Genomic DNA, 5827 nt, shown 5'->3' with positions numbered 1-5827 from the left:
AATGTACACACCAAGAGTGAGCCCTAATGTCCAGTAAACTATGTGATACTGGGTAACAATGCTGTGTCCATGTAGGTTCCTCAGTCATAACAAATATACTACTCTGTGGGGGATGTTGATAATGGAGGGGGCTGTGCATGTATGGGGCCAGGGGAACTATGAGAAATCTCTGTGCTTTCTGCTCAGTGTTGCTATGAATCTGAAATGGCTCTAAAAAATAAAGTCTATTTTAAAAATCCACTAAACCAGCGGTTCTCAACCTGTGGGTCGCGAACAATGAAAATACATCCTGCATATCAGATACTTACATTACGATTCATAACAGTAGCAAAATTACAGTTATGAAGTAGCAATGAAAATAATTTTATGGTTGGGGGTCACCACAACATGAGGAAGTGTATTAAAGGGTGGCGGCATGAGGAAGGTGGAGAACCACTGCCACAGCAGCTGTATGTATTTCGAAGGGAACTTTCCACCATTTGGTTTGAAGGCGACAGATTGTATACAGGTGGTCTCCTGTTTGCCCTTATGCAGCCGGTCCTTCTGCCTCTGTGCAAAGCCCTGGGTGGCCTGGCCTCTGCCCTGTGCCTTTCTTTACTCCTTGATCCTATGGCCTTTCTATTCTTTTGCACCTACCTGGCTCATTCTTGCTCAGGGCCTTTGAACCAGCTCCTCCTTAGCCTGGAGTGCTGTTCTTCCATGGACACGTCCCCCATCCCCCCGCCCAATTATCCTCTTTACATTCCCTCAGAGAGACCCCTTGACTGGTTGCTCTAAATCAACCTGGTCTTATTTGACTGACTTCTCTAGGTGACATTTACCACAGTCTTCTTGTTTATCTGCTGGTTTGTTCCATGTGAGAAGGTGAGCCTGTGAGGGAAGGGAATGCTGCCTCTCCCGCTGCACCTCCAACAGGGTCTGTCATGTAGTAAGGAGATGTCCATGGGATGAACGGCCAAGTTGCTTTTCTCCTCCTGAGATGCTGGTACCTGTTAGCGCCAGTGTCTTCTTGGGGGCAGGGTCAGATAGCTCTTGATTTCACCGCCACCCCCGGGAAACCAACAAAACATAACAATAAAGCATCATCGTTATTTAACCTCTCACTTTTTCCACCTTGTAGAGCTACCCTCCTCCGCCCCACACCACTCTTCGCAGAAAGGATCTGCTGCGACAGTGTCAATTGCTGTGAGGACCAGGGTGGGATTCGCTTGGCACCATCTGCAAACAGTAGGTTTGGGGCTTCCTGGCACTATATCATACATATAATTTGCATCAGTGGAAGGTTGGCTGCCTCCCAATTGTCCTGCAACTTCTCTGCTAGCTTCTGTTTTCCAGTGAAGACATTTTTCTCATAAATGCCTTAGCAATGAGAATGTCTATTTTATTCTCAGGAGAGGCTTAGATTTCAAGCATCCTTGAGTGCTTGAAATCGGGTGCATGGCTGCTTCCTTTATCATTGAATTGTTGTCCCAAATGCCAGCAAGAGAAATAGAGGTAACACCAAAATGTTCTGACCTCTTCCCATTACTGCCAAGAGGTTCTTTTACACATACCTGGCTCATTCTTGCTCAGGGCCTTTGAACCAGCTCCTCCTTAGCCTGGAGTGCTGTTCTTCCATGGATACCTCCTCCGCTCGCCCCTCCCCCCCGGCGCCCCCCCCCATTATTATCTTCTTAAGTAACATTCCCTCAGAGAGACCCCTTGACTCAGTAACTGCCTCAGCTGTGCATTAAGAAAAGTTGGTCATGCTTGGCCATGTGGTTCAGTGGTTAAGCATCAACCTATGAACCAGGGAGGTCATGGTTTGATTCCTGGTCAGGGCATATACCCCAGTCTCAGGCTTGATTCCCAGTAGCGGGTGTGCAGGAGGCAGCCGATCAGTGATAGTCATCACTGATGTTTCTATCTCTCTCTCCCTCTCCCTTCCTCTCTGAAATCAGTAAAAATTTAGTTTTTTAAAAAAAGTTTGTGGTACTAAAGATCTTCAAAGAAGCATCAGTCAGCTCTGCACCTATTCAGCAACTTTACTGCAATTATTACTAGCAAAATCATTCTGCTTTATAGTTATTTAAACCAAGGTTAAAACGGAGTGGTAATTACATCCATTCTATGTCCATTAAGGAGGAAGGAGGTTTCCTCTTTCGTGATTGACATTTGCAAGTCAATTCACTGTCTATACCAATTTGGATTTCATTTCAATGATAATTTTATTCTTGAAAATAAGAATATCAGTTGCATTTTTATTGCAAAATATTTTCTCTCTACATATGTAAGCCCCTTATAACTGGGGCTCATTTGAGTCTTAGGATAACCATTCTTTTTCATCATTACTAATTAGTGTGGTGTTTGCCTAAAAAGACCAGTCCTAAATGCGCTCCAGGGCCTTATAATTCCAAGTTAATCAAAAAGAAATCTTTATGAACATTTAAGAGTTTCTGTTCAGCACAGCATTCTATAGACTTATTTGTCTTCGGTAAAATTCAAAATAATTCTAGAAATGTTGCTGGCATTTGAATCCCTCTATCAGGCAGATACTAGGAATGACAACCATTTCTAAATGTTTGACCCCAATGATGTCTCTCCCTTTGTCTGGTGGTGTCTGTCCCATTGCAGCTGGGCAAAGAAAAGAATTCATTTATCCTACAGGTACCTACTGAACGATCTCTGGGCACTTTTTAGTGTTGAGAACAAGGCAGTGAACAAAGCAAACTCCCGGCTTTCGTGGAGCTTTAAAGAAGCTTCCGAATGTCCTCAGCAAACACATGAGAGAAGGGAGGTGCAGAGAACTTGACTCACTCCCAGGTGTCTTGGGGAACCCCCTTCAAAATGACAGCCAGACCCAAGATGAAAACATTATTAGAACCTGGTTTGGAAAACAAGATAAATGCAACCTTAGGTTCTAGATCAGAGGTTCTCAACCTGTGGGTCGCGACCCCTTTGGGGGTGGAACGACCCTTTCACAGGGGTCGCCTAAGACCACCGGAAAACACATATATAATTACATACTGTTTTTGTGATTAATCACTATGCTTTAGTTATGTTTAGTTTGTAACAATGAAAATACATCCTGCATATCAGATATTTACATTATGATTCGTAACAGTAGCAAAATTACAGTTATAAAGTAGCAACGAAGATAATTTTATAGTTGGGGTCACCACAACATGAGGAACTGTATTAAAGGGTGCGGCATTAGGAAGGTTGAGAACCACTGCTCTAGATTAATCATTGCAAAAATATAGAAGCCTATTAAAACAACAAATAAAAAGATGCCAGGTTGGGCTTAGGAAAGAAAGAGGAATTACTTCTCAAGTATACTATTTCAATACATTTTTTTCAGGTTTGCAGATTCTGCCCAAATTCTGTCTCTATCACCCCTCCCACCCTCCACCCCCAGCTTCCATTGCCAGTGTCTAATGCATCCTGCCTGTTTCTCCATGCACAGACAAGCAAATGTGACTGTGAATTCATCTTGGCTCCCTTCATAAAGTAAAAGATAACAAACTATACCTCTCTGCAATATATGTCTTCTAGTGTCTGTAGGAGCATTCATCACGTTAGTACTAAGAGAGCTTCCTCATTCTTTTTTTGTTTTTCTCCAGTTACAGAGTAGTCCATTGTATGGATGTACCACAATTTAAATAGTGACCTATTGATAGGCATTTGGGTTGTGGCCAATCCTTTGCTCTTAAACAATGCTGCAGTAAATAACTTTGCTCATAGGTTATTCGGCATGTATGCAATGATATCTGTGTAAATTTTCAAAGTAGAATCACAAGTCATAAGGTTTGTGTATACTTTTGATAGACATTATCAAATTGCCTCCCAGAGGGGGTTTTTCTTCTTCTCAGCACTGCTAGGAATGTGTGAGAGGAACAGTCCAGGGTCTGGATCTTTGCCAGTCTGGCAGGTTAAATGGTGTCTCAGGAGTTTCAATATAGGAATATCATTTGTTCAAGTTTTCAGTGGTGCTTCTTTTTTTAAAGAAGAAAATGCATAGAATTTGGCTGTTTTTATTGTACAAGTGGACTCCTAAAGGCCATCTTAAATCTTCTATTATGTAATTTAAAATAATGCTTGTTCATGTTAAAAATGCTCCATTTTAAGTTCTGAAAACACAGGATAAAAATGCTTCTCAGGCTCATGAGGTACCGAGGTGACCTGCTGGAGAAAGTCCTTTCCTCCTGTAGTTTGGTCCTAGATGATATAGAGAATTGAAACAGGACAAAATGAGGTATCACAGCGGGCCTGAGACAGCTGTCCTTAGTTAGACGGGCCTGCTTGTAAGGTTGGCCCTTGGCTAGCCTCTGGGAATTTAGATTGGAGTAGGGTTTCCACCATAATGTCTCTGGGCCTGAACTGTTTTCGCAGACAGTAATGTTTATGTTGAATATCTGCGTGCCTTCTGGGAGGAATTGGGGTAAATGCCTGGCAGGTGCCTATGTGGCCAGCCCAGTAAAAACCCCAGGCACTGAGTCACTAATGAGCATCCCTGGCAGATAGCATTGCACAGGTGTTGTCACAGCTGCTGGGGAATTAAGTCTGACCTCTGAGATTCCGCTGGGAAAAGGCCCTTGGAAGCTCACTGCTGGTCTCCCCGGACTTTGCTCCATGTGCCTTTGCCTTTGCTGAGGTTGCTTTGTGTCCTTTTGCTGTAACAGCCATGAATACAACCAAATGCTGGTCCTCTGAGTCTTCCCAGTGAATCACTGAACTGGAAGTGGTCCTGGGAACCCTGACACAGTTAGTGTTGCAACGATTTTAATATTCTGTCTGCAGTGTTAGTGGTGAGTGACACAAAAAATTTAAGCATGCAATTAACTGACCTTTGGCATTATATCTTGACTTGCAGTCTGTGTTCTGTTGTAAAATGTGTAATCCCTCAGGTTTCTGAGCAGTGATTTAGCATTTACATCTACAAATGGAGGCAACAAGAAGGCTGCGGGTATTGAACGGTTTTATGTTTAGTGCCCAATCCACAACTGGTCCTTTGATCCTCCCAATGTTCATATTCAGGCTTAAAAGTTTCTTGCTTTAATTTTCTATAATTTGATGATTGGATAAATACATTTACTCAAATTCCTTTGGATTTATAGCCACAGGATTTTGGTTAGGCAGTCTGATTTCTAATCCTGCTCTCATTCTAAAACTTACCTACAAATAAATAATCCTAGAGACTTCACTCAGGACAGCAGATCTTTATGTAAGAATTAGTGACCCGGTGCATGGATTCATGCACATTGAAAGGAAATTAATTAGAAGAAATACTTTAATATCGCTATTCGCCCTTCCTCTATAATAGAAGTGTCAACCAAATTCACGATCAACAATGACAGATTGAAACACACACTTGCGATTGGCACCAGCGAGAGCTTTATATGTATCGCACATGTGAAAGTCAACTTAGCCTTTTATATAGAGAGAATAAACTTGCTTAAATAGACCAGTTTTCTGACTTAGCTAAACTTTTTCCAGCCCAGTGAAGCACCCCAACTTCTCTTTCAGGTAATTGTTAGCAACACAGTAGTAAATATCAACACAAAGCAGATTATTATTGTAGATCACGCAGGGAGAACAAAGTGTGAAATATTTAACTGCAGCAGTGATTGACTATATTCTGCACAGTGAGAAAACCTGAAGTCATTTTCAAGGTCCACCATTTCTTCTTTTCAGTCGGGTCAAGTTTCTTTTTTTTCTAAATCTCTGTTTTCTGGCTAATGCAAAGAAACTAAGATTGAGTCTCCCATCTACCTACATCAGGACTTCTGTGAGGATCAAATGAGATGAGGCACGGGAAAACACTTCACAGACATTTGGTTAAAGTGTA

The 5827-nt window shown here is 42.1% G+C and overlaps 1 protein-coding gene across 1 annotated transcript in view; it reads left to right on the top strand.

Annotated features, from left to right (window-relative positions):
• The first annotated feature begins 794 nt into the window (after positions 1 to 794).
• Positions 795 to 5827, top strand: part of SGMS2 (sphingomyelin synthase 2) — a 50489-nt gene continuing 45456 nt past the window's right edge. The window contains exon 1 of the mRNA XM_015558085.1: positions 795 to 1227. The gene's annotated coding sequence lies outside the window, so the exon portion shown is untranslated. The remainder of the gene's footprint in view (positions 1228 to 5827) is intronic.

The sequence above is a fragment of the Myotis davidii genome, unplaced genomic scaffold (genome assembly GCF_000327345.1).
Source record: "Myotis davidii unplaced genomic scaffold, ASM32734v1 scaffold967, whole genome shotgun sequence".
Classification (NCBI taxonomy): domain Eukaryota; kingdom Metazoa; phylum Chordata; class Mammalia; order Chiroptera; family Vespertilionidae; genus Myotis; species Myotis davidii.
The sequence above is the reverse complement of the archived record's forward strand: the minus strand, read 5'-3'. Positions and strand labels throughout refer to the sequence as shown.